This window comes from Tachypleus tridentatus, chromosome 10, assembly GCF_004210375.1.
Source record: "Tachypleus tridentatus isolate NWPU-2018 chromosome 10, ASM421037v1, whole genome shotgun sequence".
Classification (NCBI taxonomy): domain Eukaryota; kingdom Metazoa; phylum Arthropoda; class Merostomata; order Xiphosura; family Limulidae; genus Tachypleus; species Tachypleus tridentatus.
In genome coordinates this window covers 121848066-121865197 of record NC_134834.1, presented here as the reverse complement: position 1 = coordinate 121865197, position 17132 = coordinate 121848066, and positions in this window count along the sequence as shown.

Below are 17132 nucleotides of genomic sequence, written 5' to 3'. Positions count from 1 at the left end.
TCGGAAAACAAACGACAAACAAATTAATATCGAAAGGAAAAGCTATAAGAAACTTAGTACAACGTTATATCCAAAGTAATAGTGTAGTGTATAATAAACTGTACACACCTACTGGATGTTAGTGTAATAGTGTAGTGTATAATAAACTGTACATAGCTACAAGATGTTAAAGTAATAGTGTAGTGTATAATAAACTGTACATACCTACAGGATGTTAATGTAATAGTGTAGTGTATAATAAACTGTACACACCTACAGGATGTTAATGTAATATTGTAGTGTATAATAAACTGTACACACCTACAGGATATTAAAGTAATAGTGTAGTGTATAATAAACTGTACACACCTACTGGATGTTAGTGTAATAGTGTAGTGTATAATAAACTGTACACACCTACAGGATGTTAATGTAATAGTGTAGTGTATAATAAACTGTACACACCTACAGGATGTTAAAGTAATCGTGTACATACCTACAGGATGTTAATGTAATCGTGTAGTGTATAATAAACTGTACATACCTACAGGATGTTAAAGTAATAGTGTAGTGTATAATAAACTGTACACACCTACAGGATGTTAAAGTAATAGTGTAGTGTATAATAAACTGTACACACCTACTGGATGTTAATGTAATAGTGTAGTGCATAATAAACTGTACATACCTACAGGATGTTAATGTAATAGTGTAGTGTATAATAAACTGTACACACCTACAGGATGTTAAAGTAATAGTGTAGTGTATAATAAATTGTACACACCTACTGGATGTTAATGTAATAGTGTAGTGCATAATAAACTGTACATACCTACAGGATGTTAATGTAATAGTGTAGTGTATAATAAACTGTACACACCTACAGGATGTTAATGTAATAGTGTAGTGCATAATAAACTGTACATACCTACAGGATGTTAATGTAATAGTGTAGTGCATAATAAACTGTACACACCTACAGGATGTTAATGTAATAGTGTAGTGTATAATAAACTGTACACACCTACAGGATGTTAATGTAATAGTGTAGTGCATAATAAACTGTACATACCTACAGGATGTTAATGTAGTAGTGTAGTGTATAATAAACTGTACATACCTACAGGATGTTAATGTAATAGTGTAGTGCATAATAAACTGTACATACCTACAGGATGTTAATGTAATAGTGTAGTGTATAATAAACTGTACACACCTACAGGATGTTAATGTAATAGTGTAGTGCATAATAAACTGTACACACCTACAGGATGTTAATGTAATAGTGTAGTGTATAATAAACTGTACATACCTACAGGATGTTAATGTAATAGTGTAGTGTATAATAAACTGTACATACCTACAGGATGTTAAAGTAATAGTGTAGTGTATAATAAACTGTACACACCTACAGGATGTTAAAGTAATAGTGTAGTGTATAATAAACTGTACATACCTACAGGATGTTAATGTAATAGTGTAGTGTATAATAAACTGTACATACCTACAGGATGTTAAAGTAATAGTGTAGTGTATAATAAACTGTACACACCTACAGGATGTTAATGTAATAGTGTAGTGTATAATAAACTGTACACACCTACAGGATGTTAAAGTAATAGTGTAGTGTATAATAAACTGTACACACCTACAGGATGTTAATGTAATAGTGTAGTGTATAATAAACTGTACACACCTACTGGATGTTAATGTAATAGTGTAGTGTATAATAAACTGTACACACCTACAGGATGTTAAAGTAATCGTGTACATACCTACAGGATGTTAATGTAATAGTGTAGTGCATAATAAACTGTACATACCTACAGGATGTTAATGTAATAGTGTAGTGTATAATAAAATGTACACACCTACAGGATGTTAAAGTAATAGTGTAGTGTATAATAAACTGTACACACCTACAGGATGTTAAAGTAATAGTGTAGTGTATAATAAACTGTACACACCTACTGGATGTTAATGTAATAGTGTAGTGTATAATAAACTGTACATAGCTACAGGATGTTAAAGTAATAGTGTAGTGTATAATAAACTGTACATACCTACAGGATGTTAATGTAATAGTGTAGTGTATAATAAACTGTACACACCTACAGGATGTTAATGTAATAGTGTAGTGTGTAATAAACTGTACACATTTACAGGATGTTAATGTAATAGTGTAGTGTATAATAAACTGTACATACCTACAGGATTTAATGTAATAGTGTAGTGTATAATAAACTGTACACACCTACAGGACGATAAAGTAATAGTGTAGTGTATAATAAACTGTACACACCTACAGGATGTTAATGTAATAGTGTAGTGTATAATAAACTGTACACACCTACAGGATGTTAAAGTAATCGTGTACATACCTACAGGATGTTAATGTAATAGTGTAGTGCATAATAAACTGTACATACCTACAGGATGTTAATGTAATAGTGTAGTGTATAATAAAATGTACACACCTACAGGATGTTAAAGTAATAGTGTAGTGTATAATAAACTGTACACACCTACTGGATGTTAATGTAATAGTGTAGTGCATAATAAACTGTACATACCTACAGGATGTTAATGTAATAGTGTAGTGTATAATAAAATGTACACACCTACAGGATGTTAAAGTAATAGTGTAGTGTATAATAAACTGTACACACCTACTGGATGTTAATGTAATAGTGTAGTGCATAATAAACTGTACATACCTACAGGATGTTAATGTAATAGTGTAGTGTATAATAAAATGTACACACCTACAGGATGTTAAAGTAATAGTGTAGTGTATAATAAACTGTACACACCTACTGGATGTTAATGTAATAGTGTAGTGTATAATAAACTGTACACACCTACAGGATGTTAATGTAATAGTGTAGTGTATAATAAACTGTACACACCTACAGGATGTTAATGTAGTAGTGTAGTGTATAATAAACTGTACATACCTACAGGATGTTAATGTAATAGTGTAGTGCATAATAAACTGTACATACCTACAGGATGTTAATGTAATAGTGTAGTGTATAATAAACTGTACACACCTACAGGATGTTAATGTAATAGTGTAGTGTATAATAAACTGTACACACCTACAGGATGTTAATGTAATAGTGTAGTGTATAATAAACTGTACACACCTACAGGATGTTAATGTAGTAGTGTAGTGTATAATAAACTGTACATACCTACAGGATGTTAATGTAATAGTGTAGTGCATAATAAACTGTACATACCTACAGGATGTTAATGTAATAGTGTAGTGTATAATAAACTGTACACACCTACAGGATGTTAATGTAATAGTGTAGTGTATAATAAACTGTACACACCTACAGGATGTTAATGTAGTAGTGTAGTGTATAATAAACTGTACACACCTACAGGATGTTAATGTAGTAGTGTAGTGTATAATAAACTGTACATACCTACAGGATGTTAATGTAATAGTGTAGTGCATAATAAACTGTACATACCTACAGGATGTTAATGTAATAGTGTAGTGTATAATAAACTGTACACACCTACTGGATGTTAATGTAATAGTGTAGTGCATAATAAACTGTACACACCTACAGGATGTTAATGTAATAGTGTAGTGTATAATAAACTGTACATACCTACAGGATGTTAATGTAATAGTGTAGTGTATAATAAACTGTACATACCTACAGGATGTTAAAGTAATAGTGTAGTGTATAATAAACTGTACACACCTACAGGATGTTAAAGTAATAGTGTAGTGTATAATAAACTGTACATACCTACAGGATGTTAAGGTAATAGTGTAGTGTATAATAAACTGTACATACCTACAGGATGTTAATGTAATAGTGTAGTGTATAATAAAGTGTACATACCTACAGGATGTTAAAGTAATAGTGTAGTGTATAATAAACTGTACACACCTACAGGATGTTAATGTAATAGTGTAGTGTATAATAAACTGTACACACCTACTGGATGTTAATGTAATAGTGTAGTGTATAATAAACTGAACACACCTACAGGATGTTAATGTAATAGTGTAGTGTATAATAAACTGTACACACCTACAGGATGTTAATGTAATAGTGTAGTGTATAATAAACTGTACACACCTACAGGATGTTAAAGTAATAGTGTAGTGTATAATAAACTGTACATAGCTACAGGATGTTAAAGTAATAGTGTAGTGTATAATAAACTGTACATACCTACAGGATGTTAAAGTAATAGTGTAGTGTATAATAAACTGTACATACCTACAGGATGTTAATGTATCCTTGTAATACACGGTTTAACACCGGTGTAACGATTTCAAATTCCCCCCGTTTTCAAGTTACCCCCCCCCGGTAATATGAAATCGTTTTCAGAGTATCGGGGGAGTAACATGAAATCGATTTTAAATTATCCCCCTGATTTCAAATTACCCCCTCTTTTAACGCCAAAATGACACAAATAATGATTACTTGTAATATTTGTAGTTCGTGTCGAGCACATGATAATAGGCAAAAGGTAAAATAACAGACGGGGGTTTACATAAAATAAAGATTTCATATTCGGAGGGGGGGAGTATGGACAATACGTTTTTATCCAAATAAATAACAAAGTCTTTTTCGTAAACAGCGATTTTAATTGGTCAAATCTGACACTGACACTTTCTACACCATTGAGCACTCTTTGTTCCTTTCAACGTCGATATATATACAATCGATAAGAAAACGTCACCTGCGTCCGTCCACTCGCGGTCAAAAATAATTATTAATTCCGCCAAATATATTTTATTTCTTTTATTAAAATTGATGATTTACATAAGATAAAAGGTATTTTAAGGCTCGTCCTCGCCAGACCACAAGGTCTACATACTGTCTTCATTCAATATATTGTAATTTATACATATTAATTTTTTTATATTTCTTTACGCGCACTGAAATAAAAATGAATGATTGATAGCATGAGATACAGAACATGATAAATATTTGAATTTTTACATTATTATTAATGTGTTAATTTCATTTACACACACTGAGTGAGATAAAAACATCTATCATCTTGACAAACCCTTAAAACGAGACAATCGGGAAGAGATAGTTTGAAATAACGAGGGTTAACCTGAAGTCGATTTTGTCCTAACCCCTGGTGATATGAAAATGAATTCAAATTATCGGGGGGTAACATTTACAGGGGGTAGTTTGAAATCGTTACACCGGTACAACAGTAGACCTTTATTATCTCAGTACAGGGAAGTTGTAATACAGGGTTTATTACTGGTACAACGGTAGACCTTTGTCACGTCAGTACAGGGAAGTTGTAATACATGGTTTATTACTGGTACAACGGTAGGCCTCTATCATCTCAGTAGAGTGAAGTTGTAGTACAGGGTTTATCACTGGTACAACGGTATACCTTTGAGACGTCAGTACAGGGAAGTTGTAATACAGGGTTTATCACTGGTACAACGGTAGACCTTTGTGACGTCACCACAGGAAAATTGTAATACAGGGTTTATTACTGGTACAACGGTAGACCTTTGTCACGTCAGTACAGGGAAGTTGTAATACAGGGTTTATTACTGGCACAACGGTAGACCTTTGTCACGTCACTACAGGAAATTTGTAATACAGAGTTTATCACTGGTACAACGGTAGGCTTTTGTCACGTCACTACAGGAAAGTTGTAATACATGGTTTAGTACTGGTACAACGGTAGACCTTTGTGACGTCAGTACAAGAAAGTTGTAATACATGGTTTATCACTGGTAAACGGTAGACCTCTATCATCTCAGTAGAGTGAAGTTGTAGTACAGGGTTTATCACTGGTACAACGGTATACCTTTGTGACGTCACTACAGGGAAGTTGTAATACAGGGTTTATTACTGGCACAACGGTAGACCTTTGTCACGTCAGTACAGGAAAGTTGTAATACATGGTTTATCACTGGTAAACGGTATACCTTTGAGACGTCAGTACAGGGAAGTTGTAATACAGGGTTTATCACTGGTACAACGGTATACCTTTGAGACGTCAGTAAAGGGAAGTTGTAATACAGGGTTTATCACTGGTACAACGGTAGGCCTTTGTGACGTCACCACAGGAAAATTGTAATACAGGGTTTATCACTGGTACAACGGTAGGCCTTTGTTACGTCACTACAGGAAAGTTGTAATACAGGGTTAATCACTGGTACAACGGTAGACCTTTGTCACGTCAGTACAGGGAAGTTGTAATACAGAGTTTATCACTGGTACAACGGTAGGCCTTTGTCACGTCACTACAGGAAAGTTGTAATACAGATTTTATCACTGGTACAACGGTAGACCTTTGTGACGTCAGTAGAAGAAAGTTGTAATACATAGTTTATCACTGGTACAACGGTATACCTTTGTGACGTCAGTACAGGGAAGTTGTAATACAGGGTTTAGTACTGGTACAACGGTAGACCTTTGTCACGTCAGTACAGGGAAGATTAAATGCTTTGGACCACCCTATGATCTGATCCCATCTTGTTTTTTCTATCTTTCAGTTTGATGTGTACATCTGATGGGTGTTTAGTTTATTAGAACAAGGTGACACCACGTTCTAATTATATCTTTTCAGGTTTCTTGTTATATCTACACGACTCAAGGGTGTTCCAGTTATATCGTATCTCGTATAGTGGCAAAACTTCGATATGTTAGTAGAATTTAACTGTCAATACTCAACAGTAACATTCACTACTAAACACTTCAAGTGTCAGTGAAATCCAAAACTTAATACTTTCACTAGTACCAAAACCTACTATCAAACACTTTTACTAGTAATAAAACCTACTACCAAACACTTTTACTAGTAATAAAACTTACTACTAAACACTTTCACTAGTAATAAAACTTACTACCAAACACTTTCACTAGTAATAAAACCTACTATCAAACACTTTTACTAGTAATAAAAGTTACTACCAAACACTTTTACCAGTAATAAAATCTACTACTAAACACTTTCACTAGTAATAAAACTTACTACCAAACACTTTCACTAGTACCAAAACCTACTATCAAACACTTTTACTAGTAATAAAACCTACTACCAAACACTTTTACTAGTAATAAAACTTACTACCAAACACTTTCACTAGTAATTAAACTTACTACCAAACACTTTCACTAGTAATAAAACCTACTATCAAACACTTTTACTAGTAATAAAACCTACTACCAAACACTTTTACTAGTAATAAAACTTACTACCAAACACTTTTACTAGTAATAAAACTTACTACCAAACACTTTCACTAGTAATAAAACTTACTACCAAACACTTTTACCAGTAATAAAATCTACTACCAAACACTTTTACTAGTAATAAAATCTACTACTAAACACTTTCACTAGAAATAAAACTTACTACCAAACACTTTCACTAGTAATAAAACCTACTATCAAACACTTTTACTAGTAATAAAACTTACTATCAAACACTTTTACTAGTAATAAAACTTACTACCAAACACTTTTACCAGTAATAAAATCTACTACTAAACACTTTCACTAGTAATTAAACTTACTACCAAACACTTTCACTAGTAATAAAACTTACTACCAAACACTTTCACTAGTAATAAAACTTACTACCAAACACTTTTACCAGTAATAAAACTTACTACCAAACACTTTTACCAGTAATAAAATCTACTACTAAACACTTTCACTAGTAATAAAACTTACTACCAAACACTTTCACTAGTAATAAAACTTACTACCAAACACTTTCACTAGTAATAAAACCTACTACCAAACACTTTTACTAGTAATAAAACTTACTACCAAACACTTTCACTAGTAATAAAACCTACTATCAAACACTTTTACTAGTAATAAAACTTACTACCAAACACTTTCACTAGTAATAAAACTTACTACCAAACACTTTCACTAGTAATAAAACTTACTACCAAACACTTTTACCAGTAATAAAATCTACTACTAAACACTTTCACTAGTAATAAAACTTACTACCAAACACTTTCACTAGTAATAAAACTTACTACCAAACACTTTCACTAGTAATAAAACCTACTACCAAACACTTTCACTAGTAATAAAATCTACTACTAAACACTTTCACTAGTAATTAAACTTACTACGAAACACTTTCATTAGTAATAAAACTTACTACCAAACACTTTCACTAGTAATAAAACCTACTACCAAACACTTTCACTAGTAATAAAACTTACTACCAAACACTTTTACCAGTAATAAAATCTACTACTAAACACTTTCACTAGTAATTAAACTTACTACCAAACACTTTCACTAGTAATAAAACTTACTACCAAACACTTTCACTAGTACCAAAACCTACTATCAAACACTTTTACTAGTAATAAAACCTACTACCAAACACTTTTACTAGTAATATAACTTACTACCAAACACTGTCACTAGTAATTAAACTTACTACCAAACACTTTTACTAGTAATAAAACTTACTACCAAACACTTTTACCAGTAATAAAATCTACTACTAAACACTTTCACTAGTACCAAAACCTACTATCAAACACTTTTACTAGTAATAAAACCTACTACCAAACACTTTTACTAGTAATAAAACTTACTACCAAACACTTTTACCAGTAATAAAATCTACTACTAAACACTTTCACTAGTAATTAAACTTACTACCAAACACTTTCACTAGTAATAAAACTTACTACCAAACACTTTCACTAGTAATAAAACTTACTACCAAACACTTTTACCAGTAATAAAATCTACTACTAAACACTTTCACTAGTAATAAAACTTACTACCAAACACTTTCACTAGTAATAAAACTTACTACCAAACACTTTTACTAGTAATAAAACTTACTACCAAACACTTTTACCAGTAATAAAATCTACTACTAAACACTTTCACTAGAAATAAAACTTACTACCAAACACTTTCACTAGTAATAAAACCTACTATCTAACAGTAATAAGACCTGCTATCTAACACTTTTACTAGTAATAAAACTTACTACCAAACACTTTTACCAGTAATAAAATCTACTACTAAACACTTTCACTAGTAATTAAACTTACTACCAAACACTTTCACTAGTAATAAAACTTACTACCAAACACTTTCACTAGTAATAAAACTTACTACCAAACACTTTTACCAGTAATAAAATCTACTACTAAACACTTTCACTAGTAATAAAACTTACTACCAAACACTTTCACTAGTAATAAAACCTACTATCAAACACTTTTACTAGTAATAAAACTTACTACGAAACACTTTCATTAGTAATAAAACTTACTACCAAACACTTTCACTAGTAATAAAACATACTACCAAACACTTTTATTAGTAATAAAACTTACTACCAAACACTTTTATCAGTAATAAAATCTACTACTAAACATTTTCACTCTTAATAAATGTTTTATCAAACACTGTCGCTGTTAATAAACGTACCAGAGAAACCTACAATAAAAATAAACAGTGTATCATGTGAGCCAATGATAAATATAAACAGTGTACCAGAGAAACCTACAATAAAAATAAACAGTGTATCATGTGAGCCAATGATAAATATAAACAGTGTACCAGAGAAACCTACAATAAAATTAAACAGTGTATCATGTGAGCCAATGATAAATATAAACAGTGTACCAGAGAAACCTACAATAAAATTAAACAGTGTATCATGTGAGCCAATGATGAATATAAACAGTGTACCAGAGAAACCTACAATAAAATTAAACAGTGTATCATGTGAGCCAATGATGAATATAAACAGTGTACCAGAGAAACCTACAATAAAATTAAACAGTGTATCATGTGAGCCAATGATAAATATAAACAGTGTACCAGAGAAACCTACAATAAAATTAAACAGTGTATCATGTGAGCCAATGATAAATATAAATAGAGTATCAGGTGAACCTACAAGAAATGTAAACAATGTAACAGGTGAACCTTCAAGAAATGTAAATAATGTAGCAAATGAATATATGTCGAAAAAGTGTGCGAGGTATATCTGCTTCAAAAATCAGTGTAACAGGTAAACCTAAGATAAATATAAGCTGTATACCAGATCAACCTACGACGAATATAAACCTTCTACCATTTGAACTTGTGTAAAACATAAAGCGTATCAGGTGAATTTACTATAAATATAAGAGAAAACCTACACTGGTTGAAAGAGAAAACTTACACTGGTTGAAAGAGAATGGATACATACACTAATTACAAAAGAACAGCTATCTATGTTCATTACAGCTGAAAGATGAATGTTATTGTGGAGGAAGAATACTAGATTACCGTTATATCGACCTAACTACGCTGTTGTGAATAATTTTGCCTAAGTTCGTATAAAACCTGGTGCATCTCGCTTATGTATGTTCATAAACCTTTTTTGGTTTTAAAGAAGCTCTGCGGTGTAACACACCTAACAGTGTGTGTTTATACTGTAACACACCTAACAGTGTGTGTTTATACTATATAATGTAACCCAAATTACATGCCAGAAAAATGTGTAAGTTGAAGAATTTTTTTTAATACAAAATAGTATAAGCCCTAACTCTAGTGAACGAAGATTCACCTCTCGAAAGTATTGGGATTGTAAGGTTTTCTCTATTATGTATCAACACACGTAACATATTTTGTGTTTATAGATAGGGAGTTTTGTATGAAGTAACAAACATGTTGTAGTCTGTTGCTATAGTGAAGATAGCATTGTGTAACATAATACAGCTGATATAGCAAGTATTTATTGTTACACTTGTTACACAACAAATGCACATGTTGCACTTGTAGGCCGTTTCTCTAGCACAACCTTTCTCCAAGTAGTTGTATACAGACAACAGTCCGCTACGCTAGGCTTGTTTGTTGAAATACAAGATAGATAAAATATTGACAGAAGGTTGATAAAAAATAGCTTTTAAACAGCGTGTGTAATTTGGTGTTTTTCGATTGTTCCTGTTAAGAGATATGAAATCACAACACTTCAATTCCTGAGGTTTAGTTTGTCGGTGCTTTAAGCACCCTGGCACGACACGTGATCGTGTTGAGCTCGCAGAAAATATAGCACAGAGTGTGACCTGTTTCAAAACCTCCATTCTGTGTTCGTTTAGATACTGCCAATCTTATAAGATTGTAATTTTCCATCTCACATTATATAAATGTGAGAGTATGGAAATATTGCAGATAGGTTTTAAGCCAATCCGCTCATTCGTTTCAGTGTTCCAAACGTTCTTCCTTAGAACAGATGTGAAGTGGAAGCTTATTGGATCATTTTCATACTTCATTTTTAACTTCTAACTTTTGTTTCCACAGAACAAGAGCTTACGTCATGAATATGTTAGATGTTAAATACTGGTCAAAGAACATAATACTCAACATAGGACAGCTGCGGTAAGACCAGCTTCTCTAACAATATAATAAAATAAAACGACCACCCCTAACACAAATTATGCGAGACTTTGCTAAAATAAAACAGTGGCCCTTAACAACATATTTTACGAGAGTTTGCTGAAACAAAGTTCTATAATTTCCCTGATTAGTCAGCAGCTAGATGGTAAACTCACACCTTTAAAATCCGGTGTTCGATTCTCACAGTAGCTCAACAGTAAATCTGAAGAATTATAATGTTAAAAATTAGTTTCGACACTTGAGGGAAACAATACACACTGTTTATCTTTTGGAACAGCAATAACCAAACCGTAATTTAGCTGTTAGAAAGTTGATTTCTCAATCTAAATAAATACATTTAAAGCCATTGAAACATTCAGTGCTTTCTACGTTTATTGTTTTATTCGATGGAGAGCAGTGTGATATGTTACAAAATAAAGTATACAGCGATAAAAATAACTAAAGTTTTGGAACAAATAACAAGAGGCTTGTGGCTTTCCAAAGTTGTTGTCCTTTAAACAGGAGACCTTCAGAATATTCATATTAATCCACGCAACATCAATAAAAACTTCAAATTGAGATGTGTAGGTATAAAAAATGTTTATTTCAATAAACCAAAACACTTTTTATTTGCTGTTTAACAATTTACATAAACAACAGCTCATACTAATAACCCTATTCACCTATTTAAAACTAATCAGACATGAACAATTCTGTGTAATTTATGATTTCAAACCATAAGCTTCACGTTACTAACAGTTACGCCCTCTACATTTTCTCAGTTAAAGATAAGATAAAACTATCAGACGAGAGGGAAACGCGAGTTAATGTGGGTAGGTTTTATTTTTAGCTCTGGTACGAATAACCCTGTTTCTCTTACACGAACAGGTGAATGCACGAAATTTGAGAATTTTATGAACACACCCATTGCCTTTGTTTGGACTCGTAGTATTAACTGCTTGGTATTTTTAACCAGGAAGACATATCTAAATGTCATCATTTATCAGGTGAAAAAGGTGTCAAGATTAACCTCTGAAGTCATTTGTTGGCTTCATTCTTTCCCCTTACTGGTCAGTATGTAACCTTTTTCAAGTTATCTCCTCGTTCTGATTGGAGAGTCTGGGGTGAACGAAGGAAACTAGAGTGGTGGGATTTAGTCTTGGTGCTAGAAGTTGGATCAAACTGGTCATTTATTGACCACTCTAGAAGCTAATGTTTCAACTAGCACCAACAGTGACGCTCTACGAGGGACAAATGAATTATCTGGAAGTTTGAGAGAAAAGGTAAATATGCTGGCCCTAATTCAGCTGCAGAGGCGCCTTCATGTTGATACTCACGACTTACCCTCACCCAGGTACACACGACATACCCTCACCTAGGTACACACGACTTACCCTCACCCAGGTACACACGACATACCCTCACCTAGGTACACACGACATACCCTCACCCAGGTACACACGACTTACTCTCACCTAGGTACACACGACATACCCTCACCCAGGTACACACGACTTACCCTCATTTTAACCTTAAATTAGCATTCACCTTCAGTTTTATTACACGCAACTTGTCAGTAAAGAAAACAGTGTTATACTGAATTAGGGTTTCCAAAATCAAACCTGTATTTCTTACATCTGTGAATATTTGATGCGGTGAAACAAACAGGGAGACACAAAACAAGCTCTGGTTATAGTTTTGTTTATAAACTATAAATAGAAATTTGGTGGTTCATTTTACTTTTGATATCTCACAGAGCTCAGAGACACCAAGCGGCGCAAACACGGTGGTTCATTTTACTTTTGATATCTCACAGACACCAAGCGGCGCAAACACGTTTCATAGTATTTCCAGTTGACTTACTCTAATCAAAATTAGATATTTTTGTCCCTTTACGTTCTCTTATTGTTGGCATGTGATTAAAAACGGTTTTTGTTATTATGTACGACTACAATGTCTTGTCTTGTATTAATGTCCAAGTCAATAATGTTTTCACTATCTAGTGCCAACAAACGTTTCATATATGGTATGTTAACAATAAAACATGTTTAGCAGCTGAGGCACTTTTCATGTGTGGTGTTAGATTTATAATACAAGTTATGTAACTTCATGATTAGAGAAAGTTTATAATAGAACATGAAAAGTAGCTTCCCTTACACCTAATAACAAAAAAAAAACACGCAAGAAAGCCCATAAAGACCATGAAACATACAAGATGAAACTGTAAGTTTGAAAGTATCTCTCCACGGACCCAACGAACCTCTATACCAAATTATGTGAAGATCCTTCCACAGTAGGTGAGAGGTAAAAAACAACAACACTAAACTAATAGTTTGTATATACCCTTGCATAGACCAGGTGAGCTTCCATAGCAGCTTTGGTACTTTTACATTTATATAGATAAGTAGTTACATGGACATACAACAGACACTACTAATATATTTATATAAATGAGTAGTTACATAGACATACAACAGAAACTACTAGTATATTTATATAGATGAGTAGTTACATAGACATACAACAGACACTACTAATATATTTATGTAGACAAGTAGTTACATAGACATACAACAGACACTACTAATATATTTATGTAGACAAGTAGTTACATAGACATACAACAGACACTACTATTATATTTATATAGATAAGTAGTTACATAGACATACAACAGACACTACCAATATATTTATATAGACAAGTAGTTACATGGACATATCACAGACAGTACTAATATATTTATGCAGATAAGTAGTTACATAGACATACAAGAGACACTACTAATATATTTATATAGATAAGTAGTTACATAGACATACAAGAGACACTACTAATATATTTATGTAGATAAGTAGTTACATAGACATACAACAGACACTACTAATATATTTATGTAGATAAGTAGTTACATAGACATACAACAGACACTACTATTATATTTATGTAGACAAGTAGTTACATAGACATACAACATACACTACTAATATATTTATGTAGATAAGTAGTTACATAGACATACAACAGACACTACCAATATATTTATATAGACAAGTAGTTACATGGACATATCACAGACAGTACTAATATATTTATGCAGATAAGTAGTTACATAGACATACAACAGACACTACTAATATATTTATATAGATGAGTAGTTACATAGACATACAACAGACACTACTAATATATTTATGTAGAAAAGTAGTTAAATAGACATACAACAGACGCTACTAATATATTTATGTAGATAAGTAGTTACATAGACATACAACAGACACTACTAATATATTTATATACATGAGTAGTTAAATAGACATACAACAGACACTACTAATATATTTATGTAGAAAAGTAGTTACATAGACATACAACAGACACTACTAATATATTTATGTAGATAAGTAGTTACATAGACATACAACAGACACTACTAATATATTTATGTAGATAAGTAGTTACATAGACATACAACAGACACTACTAATATATTTATGTAGATAAGCAGTTACATAGACATACAACAGACACTACTAATATATTTATATAGATGAGTAGTTACATAGACATACAACAGACACTACTAATATATTTATGTAGACAAGTAGTTACATAGACATACAACAGACACTTCTAATATATTTATGTAGATAAGTAGTTACATAGACATACAACAGACACTACCAATATATTTATATAGACAAGTAGTTACATCGACATATCACAGACAGTACTAATATATTTATGCAGATAAGTAGTTACATAGACATACAACAGACACTACTAATATATTTATGTAGACAAGTAGTTACATAGACATACAACAGACACTACTAATATATTTATGTAGATAAGCAGTTACATAGACATACAACAAACACTACTAATATATTTATATAGATAAGTAGTTACATAGACATACAAGATACACTACTATTATATTTATGTAGACAAGTAGTTACATAGACATACAACATACACTACTAATATATTTATGTAGATAAGTAGTTACATAGACATACAACAGACACTACCAATATATTTATATAGACAAGTAGTTACATGGACATATCACAAACAGTACTAATATATTTATGCAGATAAGTAGTTACATGGACATATCACAGACAGTACTAATATATTTATGCAGATAAGTAGTTACATAGACATACAACAGACACTTCTAATATATTTATGTAGATAAGTAGTTACATAGACATACAACAGACACTACCAATATATTTATATAGACAAGTAGTTACATCGACATATCACAGACAGTACTAATATATTTATGCAGATAAGTAGTTACATAGACATACAACAGACACTACTAATATATTTATGTAGACAAGTAGTTACATAGACATACAACAGACACTTCTAATATATTTATGTAGATAAGCAGTTACATAGACATACAACAAACACTACTAATATATTTATATAGATAAGTAGTTACATAGACATACAAGAAACACTACTAACATATTTATGTAGACAAGTAGTTACATAGACATACAACAGACACTTCTAATATATTTATGTAGATAAGTAGTTACATAGACATACAACAAACACTACTAATATATTTATATAGATAAGTAGTTACATAGACATACAAGAGACACTACTATTATATTTATGTAGACAAGTAGTTACATAGACATACAACAGACACTACTAATATATTTATGTAGACAAGTAGTTACATAGACATACAACAGACACTTCTAATATATTTATGTAGATAAGTAGTGACATAGACATAGAACAAACACTACTAATATATTTATATAGATCAGTAGTGGCATAGACATACAACATACACTACTAATATATTTATGTAGATAAGTAGTTACATAGACATACAACAGACACTACTATTATATTTATGTAGACAAGTAGTTACATAGACATACAACAGACACTTCTAATATATTTATGTAGATAAGTAGTTACATAGACATACAACAGACACTACCAATATATTTATATAGATGAGTAGTTACATAGACATACAACAGACACTACTAATATATTTATGTAGATAAGTAGTTACATGGACATATCACAGACAGTACTAATATATTTATGCAGATAAGTAGTTACATAGACATACAACAGACACTACTAATATATTTATATAGATGAGTAGTTACATAGACATACAACAAACACTACTAATATATTTATATAGATGAGTAGTTACGTAGACATACAACAGACACTACTAATATATTTATGTAGATAAGTAGTTACATATACATACAACATACACTACTAATATACTTATGTAGATAAGTAGTTACCTAGACTTACAACAGACACTACTAATATATTTATATTGATCAGTAGTGACATAGACATACAACAGACACTACTAATATATTTATATTGATCAGTAGTGACATAGACATACAACAGACACTACTATTATATTTATGTAGACAAGTAGTTACATAGACATACAACAGACACTACTAATATATTTATGTAGAAAAGTAGTTACATAGACATACAACAGACACTACTATTATATTTATATAGACAAGTAGTTACATAGACATACAACAGACACTACTAATATATTTATATAGATAAGTAGTTACATAGACATACAACAGACACTAGTAATATATTTATATAGATAAGTAGTTACATAGACATACAACAGACACTACCAATATATTTATGTAGATAAGTAGTTACATAGACATACAACAGACACAACTAATATATTTATGTAAATAAGTAGTTACATAGATA